The sequence below is a fragment of the Mercenaria mercenaria genome, chromosome 7, assembly GCF_021730395.1.
Source record: "Mercenaria mercenaria strain notata chromosome 7, MADL_Memer_1, whole genome shotgun sequence".
NCBI lineage: Eukaryota > Metazoa > Mollusca > Bivalvia > Venerida > Veneridae > Mercenaria > Mercenaria mercenaria.
In genome coordinates, this window is record NC_069367.1 from 67,279,263 (window position 1) to 67,299,100 (window position 19,838).

Here is a 19,838-nt window from a genome sequence, read left to right on the forward strand (position 1 = left end):
AGGCCAATTTTGATGAAACTTCACAGGGATGTTCCTTGGATGGTTTTCTTTAAATAATGTTCAAGGAATTGAATTCCATACAGAATTCTAGTTGCCATGGCAACCAAAAGGAAAAACATTGAAAATCTTCTTGACCAAAACCACAGGTCCTAGGGCTTTGATATTTGGTATGTAGCATCATCTAGTGGTCCTCTACCAAATTATCCCCCTAGGGTCATACATGGCCCCGCCCTTGGGGTCACATGGTTTATATAGACTTGTATAAGGAAAACTTTGAAAATCTTCTTCTACAAAACCACATGGCCTAGAGCTTTAATATTTGGTATGTAGCATTGTGTAGTAGTCATTTACCAAGAATGCACACAATATCCTCTGGGGTTAAAACTGGCCCCACCCTGGGGGAGTGCACATGGTTTAAATAGACTTGTATAGGGAAAAACCTTTAAAAAATTTTTTGTCTCATTGTCTCAAACCATAAGGCCCAGAGCTTAGATATTTAGTATGTGGCATGCTCTATAATGGTTCTATACCAAGATTGTTCAAATCATGGCCCTTGGGTCAATATATGCCACGCCCAATGGGTCTCTTGTTTTACATTGACTAATATAGGAAAAATTTATTACCAACATGTGAAGTTGTATACCCACAGCATGAAAATCCTGACTATGAACTGTGACGCCTGTCAAAATAGAGTCTGTTTTATATAAAATTCTATATAAATTACCTGTGGGTTTGCATGCTAAAGTATGGCGCGTGGCTGTTAACTGTTACCTATTGTAGTCATGGGTTGCATGCACACAATAGAATTTGAATAGCCGCGGAGCAGGGCTTTAAGTTTTAAACATTTGAAATGATAGCAGTTGTTGCATATAGCATAGTAAAGGTTATTATTACAGTAAAATGCATGCGTGTTATGTAATTACATTCTTTTGTATTTGGAAACTTGGTAGGAATTACTGACTTTGGTGTATTAAGTTACTACTTTTCATATGAAATACCAGATACAAAAGTCATTGTGTCTTAGTTTTATTATACATTATAGTAATAGTAAACAGTTCATGTCATCTGACTTCTGCCATTTCTTTATTTTCTCATGCAACTTAATTATTGTACTACATGTATTTGTAGTTAAATCCTTTATGAAAAGTTTGTTTATACCTTTTAAAAAGTATGTAATGCTAACAATTCTAAACTAGTGATGTTCATCAAACAAAATATCTGTTTTTGAATATATATTAATAAACAAACAAACAACAACACATTTATTAGCAAAAATCGGCAATAACATGCCTTTGGCTAATGAACAGAAAAAAACCCAACACATTTTATATCTTAATCACAATGTGCACATACATGAAGATATTTAACAATATATTTAGATAGTACTATCAAATATAATTGTGGTAACCATATATAAATTATACAATTCAACACAAAGCTTCTTCACTTTCCCAGTTTTTTGAAGTATAAATTTATAATGATGTGAGTCACGTGATCGTGTGGTGTGGTCGTTCAAAATCTTGTGGTGTAAAAAATGGATTTTAGATGGATTTAAACAGTTTTTTAACTAGTAAATTTAGAACTGGATATTAGAATATTGAATAAGGAATACACATATAAATTTACATGGGGAAAGGAAAACGGGTAAGAACTGAAAAAAGGAAAAACAGTAGTGAAGGAGAGAACAATGATCATACGCTAAAGGCGGGAAGGTATAGGTCAAAATCTGGCTCGGATTCTAACCCAGTATTAGTGAGCGAAGTTCTTAATCAGACTAACGGTATTTTGAACAATAGTGAAAATCTCGATAACAGTGTATTTGATCCATCATGTGTTCCGATTGAAGAGTCAGTAGGGCAGTCAAAAACTTCTGAAAGCACGCACGCAAGCAAAATGGCAACAAACATAAGCAAGCAAGAAACAAGTAATGATGATCTTCTAGCATATATGAAGAAACTAGACACAAAAATCACTAACATGGACACTAAACTGCAATCGCTAGAAACACTAGAAAAAAAAAGTTGATAGCTTTGAAAATGAAATAAATAAAATATGGACAAAACTACATGGCATGGACCAAAAAACTAATGAAAGGATTAATTCAGTTGAAGTAAAAACGGATTCTGTTGACTTTGCACTTGCGCAAACTGCAAGCAAATTAATACTATTAGAAAAGCAAAGGGAGAACTTACAAAATGATGTGACATACTTGCAATCGCAATCTATGCGAAATAATCTCATTTTCTCTAACATACCAGAGGACCCTGCGGAGAAAACTGAGGACAAAGAAATCAAATTAAGACAATTTATGGTTGACAAAATGAAAATTGTACAGGATCTAGTGGACAGTATATCTTTTGAGGGAGTACACCGTATGGGCAGTAAATCAAATGGGCGCTATCGTAGTATCGTTGCGAAATTCACTCTTTACAAGGAGAAGGAATTAGTACGTAAACAGTGGAAGGCCCTATCTGGTACACCATACTTTGTAAACGAACAACTCCCAAAAGAAGTTGTCGACAAGAGAAAGAAACTCGTCCCAAAGATGAAAGCAGCCCGGGAACAAGGTAAGACCTCATGGATATCCTACGACACCCTTTACATCGACGGTAAACCTGTCAGAGACTAGGAGTTCGCTGGGGATGAACTTAAGATCCTTTCCTGGAACATAAACGGGGTAGGTAAAGCCAAAAGAGACAGTATTGAGCTTGTAGATATATTATCAAAACATGACATTATTTTCTGTATGAAACTTTTGCTACCAAAGACAGTAATATTGCTCTATCTGATTATGTAACTCATAATTTTTATAGAAAATTCCAGCATCGTAGAGCAAAAAGACCGAGTGGTGGAATTGCATTATATTATAGGGAATCAATTGCTGATGGCATTTCTATTGTTGAAAATAAATATGACACTCTTCTTTGGATTAAACTAGATAAAACTTTTTTTTCATACAGAAAACGATATTTATATATGTGGTGTGTACCTTTGGGGAGAAGATTCCCCGGCTTACAATACAGTAAATGTTGACCTGTTTGACTGCCTTGAAAATGATGTTAGTCTTTATGAAACCCTAGGTTCGGTATATTTAGCAGGCGATTTTAATAGCCGAGTGGGTGATAAACATGATTTTATTATTTGTGATCGTATAAATCAGTCATTCGATGATGACTGTTATGTTCCCGACAAGTACATAGACCGGGCCTCAATGGATAAGACCTGTAATACCCATGGAGTTAAATTAATTGACCTGTGTCGATCAAATAACCTCCGCTTAGTCAACGGGAGATTAGGTAGTGATTGTAATACTGGAATGTATACATATGTTTCGCAAAACGGGGCGTCCGTTATTGACTATGTTATAACCAAAGAAATTAATTTTTCAAATATAAGTTCTTTTTGTATACAAAGTATAAACGAATGGAGTGATCACGCTCCCGTTACTTTTTCATTATACACAAATTATAGCACACCTGTTTTAGAAGAAAGTGTTAGTACTAGATATAAATGGGTAAATGACCTACAAAATACCTTCCGGGTAGGTCTGATTGCAAAAGTACCTGACCTTAATCGCCTTACGAGCGATATTGATAAAAATGATCGCATGTCCATTAATACTATGTTTAATAGTTTTACAAGTCTGATTAGGGAAGTAGCAGATCCACTTTTTTCCAAAACTTATATAAGTAAAAAGCGTGTTACATTCGCAGATAGTTACTCTGTAAGTGATGCAGACTGGTTTGATGCTGATTGTAGATTATTAAAAAATACATACTTAGATGCATTGAGTGCTTTTAATAGTTGTAAAAATTTAGCCAGTAGGCAATATTTTTGTCGATGTAAAAAGGAATATAAAGATTTAATTCGTAGAAAAAAGAAAGCTTGTATCAAAATGAAATACTCTGAAATTGAACGATTACGGTGTTGTAATCCCAAGCAATTCTGGAAACATTTTAAGAAAAATAAGTATACTGGTACAAAAGATGATATATCTTTAGATGAATTTAAAAATTATTTCAAAAATTTGTCGAACAAAGTATTTCAGTCCCAAAATGATGAATGTAAAGCTTTTTGTAATGAACATGATTTTAATTCTTCGGACTGTAGTTATGAAGAATTGAATGTCCCCATTACATGTGAAGAAATGCAGAAGGCTGTAAAGTCGCTTAAGTCAAACAAAGCTGCAGGTTCAGACTGTCTTTTAAACGAGTATTTTATTGAATCTATAGACGTATTGTGTTCACATCTTTGTGATGTGTTTAATGCTTTTTTAGAGTCTGGTTTTTTCCCAGGCAAATGGACAGAGGGTATTATTGTACCGGTATTTAAAAAAGGTGACCCCAAAGTTGTAAATAATTATAGGGGAATAACTCTAGTTAATTTTATGTCTAAGTTATTTACTACAATATTAAATAATAGACTTGAAACATTTTGTAACAATTATTCAGTAATTTCTGATTGCCAATTCGGTTTTAGAAAAGGCAAGTCTACTGTTGATGCTGTATTTATTCTGCACTCTGTTATACAACATTACCTAAATAATAACAAACGCTTATATGTAGGATTTTTTGATTTAAAATCCTGTTTTGATAGTATTTGTAGAAATTCACTATGGTTGAAAATGTACAAGTGTGGCATTCAAGGAAAAATTCTGCGCATTATAAAGGATATGTATGATAAAGTAAAATCATGCGTAAGATGCTGTAATTCATATTCTGATTTTTTCCAGTATGCAATAGGCTTACGTCAAGGGGAGGTAATTTCGCCTATACTCTTTACTCTCTTCGTAGAAGACCTTGAATTGTACTTACAAGGCAATTTTAGTTCTGGTTTATTGATTGACGACATTGTATTAATTCTATTACTTTTTGCCGATGATATGGCAATTATGGGTAAAACTCCGGAAGATCTGCAGAATAGTCTTGATTTATTACACACATATTGTATACAATGGGGATTAGAAGTTAATGTTATGAAAACTAAAATTGTTGTATTTAGAGAAAGATGGTTTTACAATAACCAACCGATAGAAGTTGTAGATTATTTTAATTATCTTGGTACAGTTTTTAACTATACAGGGAGTTTTGTGTTAAACCAAGAACATTTGATTGGTAAAGCATTAAAGGCTTTAAACGTTTTATTGTATAACTGTAAAGATTTTGATTTTAAACCAAAGTTATTATGTCAGTTGTTTGATTCTTTTGTAGGCTCTATTTTGTCATACTGTTCTGAAGTATGGGGCCACAATAAGTCAAAAGATATTGAGCGTGTACATATGAAATTTTGTAAAAGAATCTTAAATGTTAGAAGTAGCACTTGTAATGCAAGTGTTTATGGTGAGTTAGGTAGGCACCCTCTATACATTGATAGATATGTGAGAATAATAAAATATTGGTGCAAATTAAAAAATACTGATAATATTATATTAAGGAAAGTCTATGAACTAGGTGTATCTGATTGTAATATAGGTAAAAAGAACTGGGTATCGAATGTTAAAAACGTATTAGATATGTATGGCTTTTCTGAATATTTCAATAATACTAGTTTGACAGATTGTAAAATGTTTCCAAAGATTTTTAAACAAAGACTTATTGATAATTACATGCAAGAGTGGTTTGCATCTGTTGAAAATAGTGCCGTGTTAGATCTTTATAAAAATTGTATAACAACTCTCACATATAGATGTTACTTAGATTTATTACCTAAAAGTTATAGATTTTTTGTTACAAGAATAAGAATATCTGCACATACTCTTAGAATTCAAACTGGTCGATACGGACAAAATAGAATACCACGTAATGAACGATACTGTTTATGTTGTAACACTATAGATATTGAAGATGAATATCATTTCATTTTAATATGCCCATGTTATATAGATATTAGAAGAAAATACATTAAGAAGTACTATTATAATAGACCATCGATGTACAAATTCATTGAACTTATTACTACAAATAAAAAGAGTATACTATTAAATCTTGCAAAGTATATTAAAGAATCTGTTAAAACTAGAAATAAGTTTATGAATGCTAACAATTAATATTAACATATGCGTCTTCTATTAGCAACTTTAACAACACATTTAAGCCTACTTGTTGATAGAATTATTATAAATATATTATGAATGTTATATTATAACTGTTCATCCTCCATCATTAAACATTACTATTTGTTGTTTAATTATTATTTATTATTCATAATTATCATATGTTTGAAAGATCATGTTAACGTGACATTGTATTATCAAAATATGTTGTTTATTATGCATGACGATGTACCATGTACAAGTCTTAAATAAAATTCTGTTCTGTTCTGTTCTGTTCTATAAATCTGGATTCCTTAATTACATTATATGCTTCTTTCAGGTATTTGCAAATTCCTAATACTGTTTTCTTTTTATTTGAAGACATCAGTCTGTTGAAAAGGTTAGTATTTGGCCACGATGTATTTGGAAAGAATTTAGTGCGAATATGGCTATACTTTGGACAAGTCAATAAAAAGTGATATTCAGATTCGACAACGTTGAAGTTACAATTTCTACATATCCTATCAGTTCTATTTATTCCCACATATCTTCCAGTTTCAATTGCAAGGGCATGCGACGATAACCTAAAACATGTAAAGAGTTTTCTCAGATATTCGTTCTCAACAATGTCAAGATAGTTTTCATATTTAAATTCATTCTTAAATCTAACATACTAGTCAAGTTTAGACATACTATGGACACTACCACTCCAATTTTGAACAAACCGGTCTCTCAAACGACATTTTAACACATTAAACGAAATATTTTAATCAAAATTATTATTATAAGATACCCGTACCCAAGACTCTCTAAAAGCGACTTAACCTGTTTTGCCCAAAATGAACATCCAGCATTATATGTCTCCTTATATTGTATTTGATAAATGTTATACATCAGTGATTCCCTATTTTTATTAATTCTCACCCAGTAATTCAAAACTCTCTCTATGCATAAAACAGATATAGGTAATCTTCCAAGTTCGCCCAGAACAGCCATATTTGGAGTAGATGGTTTAACTCCTAGAATCTTTTTACAAAACTTTATCTGAATTCTGCCTAAAACATCTGTCTTGTAAACACCGAATACTTCTGCACAATACAGTAAAATAGGTTCAACCATTCTATCAAATAGTAAAAACTTGGTTTTAACATCGAACTTGATTCTTTTGACAATAGAGTATAAACTATATAAAAATTTATAGCTTTTAATGCCTGGTCAGACAAAGATTTCATTGCACCTAGCATTAACCCATTGTATTTGAAATTTACCCCGAGATAACAGAATGAATCTACAATTTCAATATTTTCATTATTAATATACCAACTATAATTAATGTTTGTTCTCCCTTTTCTAAAAACACAAATTTTTGTCTTCTTAACGTTTATCTTTAAACCCCATTTAAGGGAATATGTATATAAGCTATCTAACTGTGTCTGTAGACTTTGTGCGCTAGTGGTAAACAAAACCATGTCGTCCGCAAATAATAACATATATATGCTCAAAAAGTTAAGGTCTGTTTCAGTCAATGAATTAAAATCAAGATTTTCTGTTACATCATTTACGAACAGTATAAAAAGTATGGGCGAGAGTGGTTCCCCTTGTTTCAATCCAAGCGACACATCAAAAAAGTCAGACAAATTTGCATGCACTTTAACACAGGCTGACACTTTTTGATATAAGGACTTTAACATTGTTACCATTTTACTACTAACACCAGTTTCAATCAATTTGTACCAAAAAGCATCCCTAGCTATTGTATCAAAGGCCTTTTCATAATCGATAAAAGCACAATAAAGTGCTTTATTTTTAGACAATACCTTTTGAATTATGCTATGCAAAATAAAAACACAATCCACTGTACTCCTGTTACTTCTAAATCCAAATTGTATATCATTGAAAATTGACATACTTTTATCACACCATTTATCTAATCGGTTTCTTAAACATAAAGAAAATAGCTTAGCCATAGTACTGATTAGTGAAATTCCTCTATAATTGTTTGGGTCGGCCTTATCTCCCTTTTTATGAATCGGGACAATAATACCCTTTGTCCAGCTTAAAGGATAAACGCCTTCACTGTATATTTTATTAAAAATTTGTACTAAAAATGGTGTAATAAAGGGCTTGGCATCTATGAAAAAATCTGAAACAATTAAATCGATGCCTGGTGCCTTATTTCTTGATAATGTTGAGATGCACTTATCAATTTCAGTTACATCAAAAGGCTTGTCCAAACTCTCTATGACAATATGCTGGTCCTCATCAAGAGTAAAATCATTTAACATTGCATCATTTTGAGCTGGTCTATTTAAAATGTCCGCAAAATATGTAGAAAACTGAGTTGTATGAATAGGAATGTGTTTTGAACTTTTAGTGTTTCTGTACCTATTCACTTTACTCCAAAACTGTTCAGGTGATTTACGGCTTAACTCCGACAAAGTACTTTCTCTTTAGAAAAATATACATATTTAGCTCTATGCTTAGCTGTACAAAAGTATTTACGACTTTCTAGAAACAATAATTTATTCTCCGGTGATGGATTATTTTTAAATCTTCTTTTTTCAGCAAAGAATCTAGCCTTTGCGTTCCTGCAGTCTTCATTGAACCATAAATTTTTGCGGTTTTTACGATTCTGTCTTATATGTACAGTTTTACCAAAAACTTCGAATGAACAATCATACATAATGTCTGAAAGAGACGATATATTTGTATCCAAATCTCCCACATCATTTAAAATGTCGTTTGTAATACCAACAAATAGATGTCTCTTAGACTCTAGTGCGTTTATAAATTCCTGAGACCTCGAAGAATCCCACGACAACTTATTAAATGAAATGTCATTAAGCAGTGGGGTTTATGTACATTATTTTGACACGTGATATTGAATGTAACTGGGCAGTGATCCGAGAGCTCAGTCATCTGTAAAATAGACATATTTGTTATGTGCTCAAAATTTTCATACGTAGTGATTAAAAAGTCATGATAGGTACAATGATAGGTATAATCGCCCTTTTCTAACCGTCTGTTAGCAATTAATAAATCATGCTCTTTACATAAGGTAAGAAGCTTATGACCAAACGAATTTACAGTTTTATCGTTCGATTTTCGCTCGGTAATCGGCAAATGTTCAAACTCAGGTAGGTCTATACGTAATCTGTCAAGATTGCTTTTCTGAATGAAATCCAAAGCTTCTCCTGTTCTACTGTTCATGACCCCGCACAGATATACTTCTCCTAAGGCACTGTATCTTAAAATATCGTCACTTAAAATTTCAAAAAAATCGACTTCAAAAAGACAGGATTGGTTGTTTCTATAAACATTTGAATCTTCCGGTGGAATGTAACAGGCACAAATATATATTCTTTTCCTCGTTTGACTGGATACACTTTAATCTAAACCACACAATACCATTTCGATGCACTTTTACTAGGTCAATATTAGAGATTAAAGATTCTTTCACATATATAACAATGCCGCTTAGCCTTTTTATTGGTTTTTGGCCGCGGGCAGTTATAACTAGTGTATCCGCGAAGATCAATATTAGTAATGTTTGAATTCCAAGTCTCTGTAAAGATTAAAATGTCATAATTCGATACAAAATTGATAAAGTCTTCATCATTCAATTTGTTGCATAAACCCTGAACATTCCACTGGAGAAAAGATATCGCCTGTTCGCAATTATCCTAGCCCTCGGCATTCTCCGTATTAACGGTACTTTCTGTGCTCGCGTCGGTTGTTGATCGTCTGCCCTTGATGACAATTCGGTCGTACGAGATAATTGTATCGAAACCGTCTCGTCTCGCCTTCACGAGCTCAGGAACCAATTGACGGCGACGCTCCTGAACAGCCTTGGGAAACTGGTCGCTGACCCTATAGTCTGTTCCCCTCATTTTTTTCATACTTAGATTGTTTGATCATTAGCTTGTCCGGATAAAAATTAAACTTTGCTACCATAGGTCTTGTTTTTCCCGCAATGTACTTTCCTAGACGATGTGCCCGGTCAAGTTTAATATTTTGAGATGCCCCCTCAATCTTAAGGTTTGTTTCAAAGAAGTTTGTCAATTTTTGCGAGCAATTATCAGCTTTGCGTCCTTCAATGGTTTGTTCTTCTTTGAATCCAAAGAAAAGCAGATTTTCCCTCATGGATCATGCCTGTAGATCAGTAACGACATCCTCCAGTTGCTTATTATCATTTTTTAGGGATTCATAATTTTCTTTCAGCCGTTCGTTTTGCCTTTTTGCTATCACTGAGAGTTTTATCAATTTGAACCTGTTTCTGTTGGATTTCCTCACACACTTTTGCATCAAAATTGCGACTTGCTTCTAAGTCATTCATTTTACGCCTCTGCTCATTAAGTTCTGACTCAATAGAAGATATACGTCTATCGAGGGACCCAACATTTTCATCAATGCTACTCACGCTTGTTTCTATATTGTCTACTTTTTGTAGTCGCTTATCCATGCTTTCAAACTTATCCATTATCATTTGATTATAACTAGGTGGCATCGGGATGTTTTGTGCTTGTGGAGATGTAGGATACAGGTATTGTGTGGGATCCTGAGCTTGATAGCACTGATTCATACCTTGCACACCACTGTTCATTGCAGGTATATTGCTATTTGTGTAACCATTGTTCATGCTCGAGTTTTGCGTATGCCCATTCATAACTGTGTACACCTGTGCATTTGGAGAATTATTAGCGTTCATCAATGAGTTTACATTCCCGTATTGAGAAAGTCCATTATTCGGCGAAATATCACATGTATACAGCAAATCTTTTCTACACATTACAACTTAAGAAACGCTGAAAATTTTATAATCCTCAGTCGAAGAACTCAGATATTTTCTAATTCCTTTGTGCCTTCTGCTATAGATATTTGGAACAATTTGAGCCCTGAAATAAGAGCCACTAACACCTTATCAAGTTTTAAAAGATTGTTAAAAAATACCGTTTTTCCAACTACAGAAACTCCAAAATGGTATCTTGTAGGAGAAAGAAAATTTTCTATAATTCATGCAAGGCTTAGAAACGCGTGCAGTAATTTGAATTTTCATTTATTTTGCAACCATCTGTCTCAGGACTCAATCTGTTCTTGTGGAGAAGATATTGAAGACGTTAAACATTTTCTTTTCACTTGTACGATATATACAAATCAAAGGATTAAACTTTTCCACGATCTAAGGCAATTTCATCCTTTAAATACCCAACTTCTTTTAGTTGGTAATTCCGAATTGTCATATGAAGACAACTGCAAAATATTCTGCTCAGTCCAACATTACATAAAATCAACCAAACGCTTTTGAGACTCGCCATATTTAGCAGGCAATATTATTCAATTTATTCATATATAATTATATAAGTTTATTATTGACAAGACCCCAGTTGTTTCTTTTTTATGTTCTTTTTCCCCAAATGTAGTACATGTTAATGCAATTGAATTGTATCTTCTTTTTTTGTACTCTTATATCTTTTTGTACACTGACTAGTCACAAATATGTTTGTCTATATAAGTCACATGTACTCGTTTCTCCTTTTTAAAGTTTTTTTCCCTAATGTAGTACATGTTAATGCAAATTAATTGCATCATTTTTACTCTTACATCTATCTATACATTGCCACTAATCACAAATGTGATTGCTTTTATAAGTACACATGTACTTGTGCCTCATACTTATTTCAACTCTTTTTTTTTCTTTCCATTTTTTTGTAGCTATTATATTGTAAATTTATTATTTACCACACATGTACCTGATTAGTTGTCATTGTTGTAAATTAAATGTGTAAATATTTGCATTAGGGAAGACCCGTTACTAATGTTGCGAGAACTTGTGGGTCGACCCTTTTGCCTATTATATGTACAATTGACGTAGTTATCTGTTTATATATGTATATATTGGCAATAAAATATGTTTAAACTAAACTAAATCTTTTCTCGTCTTGAATTTCGCTCACTTGGTTTGGTGACGATTGAGAAATAGTCCTTTTCTGTGATCTAGAACGCCCTGCATTCTTTCTCTCTGATTTACCCATTTAATGCAAAAGCTACAGTTAATCCACTTGAACTCAAAAACAAAATGTTATATTACTCCATTTTTCCATTTAAAGTTATTTTTTTTCCATATTTCATTAGAATTCAAAATTTTCAACCACCATTTTCACGCATGCGCACTATACTAAACTATTGCACACTATTCTACAAACTAAATTCTAAGCTGAATTATTAATGGTACATGAAAGAACATTGGTATTTTCTTTAGTAATATCTTATGAGCAGTAATTAATTTTTCTATAGATTATTTTTAATTGTCGTTGTACATTGTTATGTTAACTTACTAAGTGCAAGTGTAATGAAGCTGTGAATTTCTGTTAAGGTTATTTTTGTTTGAGCTGTACCTTAAACGCATTCATTGTTATATGTGTCTTACAGTAATTTTAGAATGGATAAGAGTTTGTGTTCTAATGTCTACTGTTTCATTAGCTCACCTGTCACATGGTGACAAGGTGAGCTTTTGCGATCACCCTTCGTCCGTCGTCAGTCCGTCCGTGCGTCTCGTGCGTCCGTCCGTCAACAATTTCTTGTCTGCACGATAGTGGTTTCATTTATGATTTTATTTTAACCAAACTTGCACACAACTTGTATCCCCGTAAGATCTCGGTTCCTTTCTTGAACTGGCCAGATCCCATTATAGGGTCCAGAGTTATGGCCCCTGAAAGGGCCAAAATTAGCTATTTTGACCTTGTCTGCACAATAGCAGCTTTATTTATGATTTGATTTTTACCAAACTGGGACACAACTTGTATCACCATAAGATCTTGGTTCCTTTCTTGAACTGGTCAGATTCCATTATGGGCTCCAGAGTTATGGCCCCTGAAAGGGCCAGAATTAGCTATTTTGATCTTGTCTGCACAATAGCAGCTTAATTTATGATTTTATTTTAACCAAACTTGCACAAAACTTGTATCACCATAACATCTTGGTTCCTTTCTTGAACTGGCCAGATTCCTTTATGGGTTCCAGAGTTATGGCCCCTGAAAGGGCCAGAATTAGCTATTTTGACCTTGTCTGCACAAAAGCAGCTTCATTTATGATTTGAATTTAATCAAACTTGCACAAAACTTGTGTCACCATAAGATCTGAGTTTCTTTCTTGAACCGGCCAGATCCCATAATGGATTCCAGAATTATGGCCCCTGAAAGGGCCAAAATTAACTATTTTGACCTTATTTGCACAATGGCAGCTTCATTTATGATTTGATTTTAACCAAACTTGCACACAACTTGTATCACCACAAGATCTTAGTTCCTTTCTTGAACTGGCCAGATTCCATCATGGGTTCCAGAGGTATGGCCCCTTAAAGGTCCAAAATTGGCTATTTTGGCTTTTGCAGCCATATAGAGACTTCATTTATGGTTTTATTTGATATAAACTTCCAAAATATCTTCAACAACAATAAATCTTGTATTCCATGACAATTCAGATCCATTCGTAGGTTCCAGAGTTATTTTATATCTGATTACCTCCCCTGATTGTAATCAAAATGGATTTATATCAGTAAGTACTTATAGGACTTATTTGAAATTTCGTTATTGTCATTAGTTGGACTGAGCCAATGAGGGTAGATAACTATGGACTGATTTTATGTCAAATTACCTCCCTTTATTTCAAATTAAAATGGGTATATCTCCGTAACTAATGAAGATACTGATCTGAAATTTCATTTATGTCAACAGATTTTTTTGGCAGATCCTTCTTTTGTTCACTTACATTTTTTTTTAATTACTTCCCTTTTATGTTACTATAAAATTATTTTTTTTAGTAACTTTTTTGTTATTGGCCATAGGGAAAAACCGAGACCACTTTTCTGTGGTACAACATGGATGGTACCTCGAATGTTTAGGTGTATTTTGACATATCTGTACCTTGTAAGAATTTGTTTTTCTTTTTGGTTAAATTTCTTCTCTTTGTTGTTCCTGTCCTTTGGATTTAGATATTTTTTCTGAGGACCTTCTTGTCCTCAAGTGCAATGATAACAGGTGAGCGATATAGGGCCATCATGGCCCTCTTGTGTTACTATAAATAGCTTATTTAGTAATTTTTTATTATTGGCCACAGGGAAAAACCGAGACCACTTTTCTGTGGTACAACATGGATGGTACCTCCAATTTTTAGGTGTATTTTGACAGATCTGGAAAATTTAAACTATATTTTCTCATTATTCTTCTGATTGATCTTGATTATGATTTTTTGACCTTCTTGTACTTAAGTGCAATGATAACAGGTGAGCGATATAGGGCCATTATGGCCCTCTTGTTATAAAAGATACTGTTTTCAGAACAAGTTCCAAAGACGTATAATAATATTGCATTCACTGTGCTTAGTTACATAACTTTAGCTTTTATTTTTTGAAAATTATGACCCTTTTTAACATATAGTATCAAGTTAAAGTTTGGCATGTAAGCAGATTTTCCAAAAAACCTTCTAGTCCAAATACCTTCAAACTTCACACATACCTTTGGCATCATGAGAGAAGTACATTACTGTAGCTCATACAAATTTTTGTCAAAATTATGCCCCTTTTTATCATAGACATGGGCGTGTTTCTTGGGAATTTCTTGACCAGATGTTTTCAGATTCTTGACACATCTTTAGCATCATGGGATGACCTCACACGGCAAGTTGCATAACTCTAGCTTACACTTTAGCAAAATTATGCGCCTTTTTCAACTTGAAAAATGTTGCAAGAGCTTTTGTATGCAATTTAAGCTAGTATTAGATGGCAGGGATTCAACAAGTAGAGCAAGCTGACATTGGACAGCTCTTGTTTCTTGTAAGTTTTCAAGTTGATTCATTACATAATAAAATCTGTGCAAAAAAGTGTTTGGAGGAAAGACCGCAACCAAGCAACATAGTAGACTCGGTTTGAATGAGTCTGTTCATGAGAGGTAATGAAATGTGCAACACCGTTCACGTCCCCTAGCACCGGCTTAAGGCAACCATGATTCTACTGTTATTTTATTCCACAGTTGGTGACATGTCAATTGCAGATTTGTATTTAACCTTATATTGGTTAGAAATTGAAAGTTAGTTGCTCATGTCTGATTGTCAGACAGTCATGTTACTGTTAAGCTGACATATTTTCAGCAAGATATTTTTTCAACATATTGTATATTTTTATTTGCTTTTGATAAATATGAAAAGACAGAATACTGGTAGTTGCAACATGCTGTCTATATTAAAGATATTGTTATTAAAAGCATTTCCATGGATTTACTGTCATTGCAGTGGCCACTTATATAATATTAATTACTATAAGAAATGTTTGTTAATTCTGTAATACTCTGTTAATGTTATGATAACAGTACTAGATAAATATAACAGCAAAAGCTTTTTGGATTGCCATGAAGTTTCGTTATATCAATAACTATTAACACTACCTGTTCCAGTTATTTCCTTTTTGATCTAGGAAGGTGGCAAGTTACTTTTATTTTTATATCCTGTTTCAATGAAATTTTCCATCTTTTGTTACTTTATCTCACTAAATATAATACTAGGGAAAATGCATAGATTTTTTTCTGCTGCTAATTCAGCATTCAGAATAAATATTACTTGAAATCTGTACAAAATTAAAGTGATCAACTTCATCAACATTTCATGTAAATGTGCTGTTATTTTGAATGTTACGAAGTTGTACTCAAACATTATGTTGTAGACTTTTGTAATCTGTAGTTTATTTACTTTGAATTAATGCTGCAGTTGAAATAATATTTGATAGAAACTTTAATTTCCAGTTTGCATTGCCATTTTTTCAGAATATTGTGTGGAAAAATCAAGTAATAGTAGGAGGCATCTGAAATTAAAATTAAGTTGTGTAATGTACTGTTTATTTGTGTTTTTTGTTGCAATTATTGCAAAAGAGTTGTCTTCCAGTTTGGAATTTTAAACACTATAACATTGTGACTATAAGTGTTTCTGAAATATGACATACCATTTGCAATTTACTCAATAGCATATGTGCACACAATTTACAACACTGGTTTTAACTGAAAGCTTCAGTCTACAAATATTACATTAAGCAAACAGGTTAAATCTTGGCACATGCTTTGCTGAAGAGTTTGGCAGTGTTCAAGAACCCTGAGAGTGTTCTGTATTAAATATGATGATAGCTCATGAAAAGTCATGAATTTATTGCTGCTAATCACAATAAGCTGTATGGTGCAGCTCTGATGAAGCTGTATAATGAAGCTGTACTATGATGGTGGGATATCAAACGTCATGAAATTATTGCTGCTAGTCATAATGAAACGTATGCTGCAGCTCTGATGAAGCTATGAGGTAGCTTATAAAAAGTCATGAATTTATTACTGATCAAGCTACATGTATATATATTATAGATAATATGAATAAAAAGATAACTTATTTTGTACTCATTTTAAATTGGAACAAGTATTTTGCAATGTTTGCAACAGCACATCTTTTCCAATTTTTCTTATGATTCACATTTCCCTCTTGTACATACATAGTACTACATAGTTTCAGTGTTAACTGTACCTTACTTAAACCTTTTATAGTTACTAACTACTAAAGTGAATGTTAACTGCACAGAATGTTGTTCATGGCATTGCAGTGTGTAAAGTTTAATGATATTTTTATGTCTAAATCTGTAGATTATGTTAGGTTTGATATCCTGTTAGAAATATAGAATTGGCTGTATTAAATAGTCCTTGTGCAAGTATAAAATAAAGCTTCAGTAGTGAAGACAATAACAGCAGCAAATTTATAATTTACTATAATTGTGTTTTTTTCTCTATATACAATATTGCAAATGGTTTAGGCTTCAAATGCTTACCATAACCATGTACATTATAAGGTTGCCCTCTTCATACACTACAATGAACATATAAGTATTTATGACTAACAAATATATTTTACCACAAGCATGTATGTCCCTGAAAGTTTAGTGTCATCTGTGAATGTGTTGATAAGTTTAAAATGTTAAATTGTCTATAAATAAAAAAATATAAACTGATAAATGAAGTTTGTCATATTTGAGTCAAAAAGGTCTGCAATGTTTAAAATTTTGCTTGCCATAGAAATGATATCCTGTTGGTTATGAACAGTCACCCTCTGGATTATCACTGAGCACAGTTATTATTAGCAATAACACAGATCTGATTAAGTATTGCATATGTTCTCTTTCACTCAGGTGAGCGATATAGGGCCATCATGGCCCTCTTGTTTACTGTGTTCGATTAACCAGAAGGGATTATAAGCTCACCTGAGCCAAAGGCTCATGGTGAGCTTTTGTGACCGCTCAATGTCCGTCGTCCGTCGTGTGTCGTGTTATGCGTCGTCCGTCCGTCAACATTTTCTAAAAGAATCTTCTTGAAAACCACTGGACAGAATTACATCAAACTTCACAGGAATGATCCTTGGGTTGTCTCCTTTCAAAATTGTTCAAAGAATTGAATTCCATGCTGAACTCTGGTTGCCATGGCAACCAAAAGGAAAAACTTTAAAAGTCTTCTTGTCCAAAACCGCATGGCATAGAGCCTTAATATTTGGCATGTGACGTCGCCTAATGGTCCTCTATGAAGATTTTTCAAATTATGCCCCTTTGGTGAAAAGAGGCCCCGCCCGGGGGTCCCAAGTTTTACATAGCCTTATATAGGAAAAAAAATAAAAATCTTCTTGTCTAAAACCACAAGACCTAGGCCTTTGACATTTAGTATGTAGCATTACCTTGAAGTCCTCTACAAGAATTTTTCAAATTATTACGCTGGGGTGAAAAGCGGACCTGTCCTGGGGGTCTCAAGTTTTACATAGACATATAGGAAAAAGCTTTAAAAATCTCCTTGCCTGAAACTGCAAGGCATATGCTTTTGATATTTGGTATGTTACATTGCCTTGTGGTCCTCTACCAAAATTGTTCAAATTATGCCCCTGGGGTGAAAAGAGGCCCAGCCCGGGGGGTCCCAAATTTAACACAGACTTATATAGGGAAAAATCTTCTTGTCTGAAAGTTCAAGGCCTAGGCCTAGGCCTTTGATATTTGGTATGTAGCATTGCCTTGTGGATGTCTAACAAGAATGTTCAAATTATTCCCACGGGGTAAAAAGAGGCCCCGCCCTGAGGGTCACTTGTTATATGAGTTATATAGGAATAGATATTATATATCAAAACTTATCAGATCATATTTCCTAGACTGTTTAATTATAATTACCTGATGACCCCAAGTGATTAGGGGTCACCTGACTGTGACCTTGACCTACTGACCTACTTTCTTGTTTTTTAAGATACAGCTTTGAAATTTGGATAACACGTACAGTTTTGCGCACTGATCGTAAAACTGACTTTCATTGACCATGAATATTACCTTCTGACCTACTTTCTAATATTTTAACATTAGTTTGCCATTTTTAACATGTGGCTCATATTAATCAGGTGAGCGATTCAGGGTCATAATGACCCTCTTGATTTTTATTATGTTGTCACTGATATTGTAACATAGTTACAACATTACATTAGTTAAATATATTGTTATGTTCCAGCAAAAACTGTGCAAGTATTTTAGGACTTCATCCATTTTATTCCATCAAATAATCCGTTTGCACTAAACATGAAGATAGGATAATGTCCTGCAACAGAAATCATTGATATTGTACTTGTGAATGATCTTTAAGAGTTTGCAAAAGTCTTTGTCACCAATCAGAATTCCTTTGAAGTTTCATGAAAAAGTACCTGTACAACAGGTAAGAAGACATGAAACACCTAAATGTAGTCTTCATTCTAAAATAACTAGTAATTCTAGGAGCTTATTGTGTTAGTGTGTCAAAAATCTATATGGAAAAAGCATATGTATGACAAATATTCTAACCAAGTTTCATGAAGTTCCGGTCAAATATGTGACCTCTCGAGCGTTCACAAGGTTTTTCTAAGATTTGGCCTAGTGACCTAGTTGTTGACTCCACGTGACCTACTTTCCAACTCATTCAAGATTTCATGAAGACAAACATGCTGACCATGTTTCAAGAATATCCGATCAAACACGTAGCCTCCAGAGTGTTCACAGTGTTTTTCTAAGGTTTGGCCCCGTGACCTAGTTTTTGAACCCATGTGACACAGTTTCGAACTTGTTCGAGATTTTATTGAGACAAACATTCTGACCAAGTTTCATGAAATGTGAAATGTAAATAACCATCTGACTTATATACTGCAGGAAATGTGAAATGCAAATCACCAACTGTCTTATCTACTACACGAAATGTGAAACGCACATCATGAAATGTGAAACGCACATCACCTACTGTCTTATCTACTGCACGAAATATAAAATGCACATCACGAAATATGAAATGCACCTCACCAACTGACTTATCTACTGCACGAAATGTAAAATGCACACCACCAGTTGTGAAATGCACATCACCAACTGACTTATCTACTGCACGAAATGTAAAATGCACATAACAAAATATGAAATGCACATCACCAACTGACTTATCTACTGCACGAAATGTAAAATGCACATCACCAACTGACTTATCTACTGCACGAAATGTAAAATGCACATCACGAACTGACGTATCTACTGCACGACATAATAAATGCACATCACGAAATGTGAAACGCACATCACCAACTGACATGACTACATCACCGTTTAAGAAGTATAAGCAGAAGGCAGCTTTGGCCTGCCATAAAACGGTCTGTTAATCTTTGTTTAACTAAATGTACAAATAATTCAGCATCAACAACCACGCTTCATAAAATCCAAGCGTGCATAGTAAATTTGTAACCATAGAAC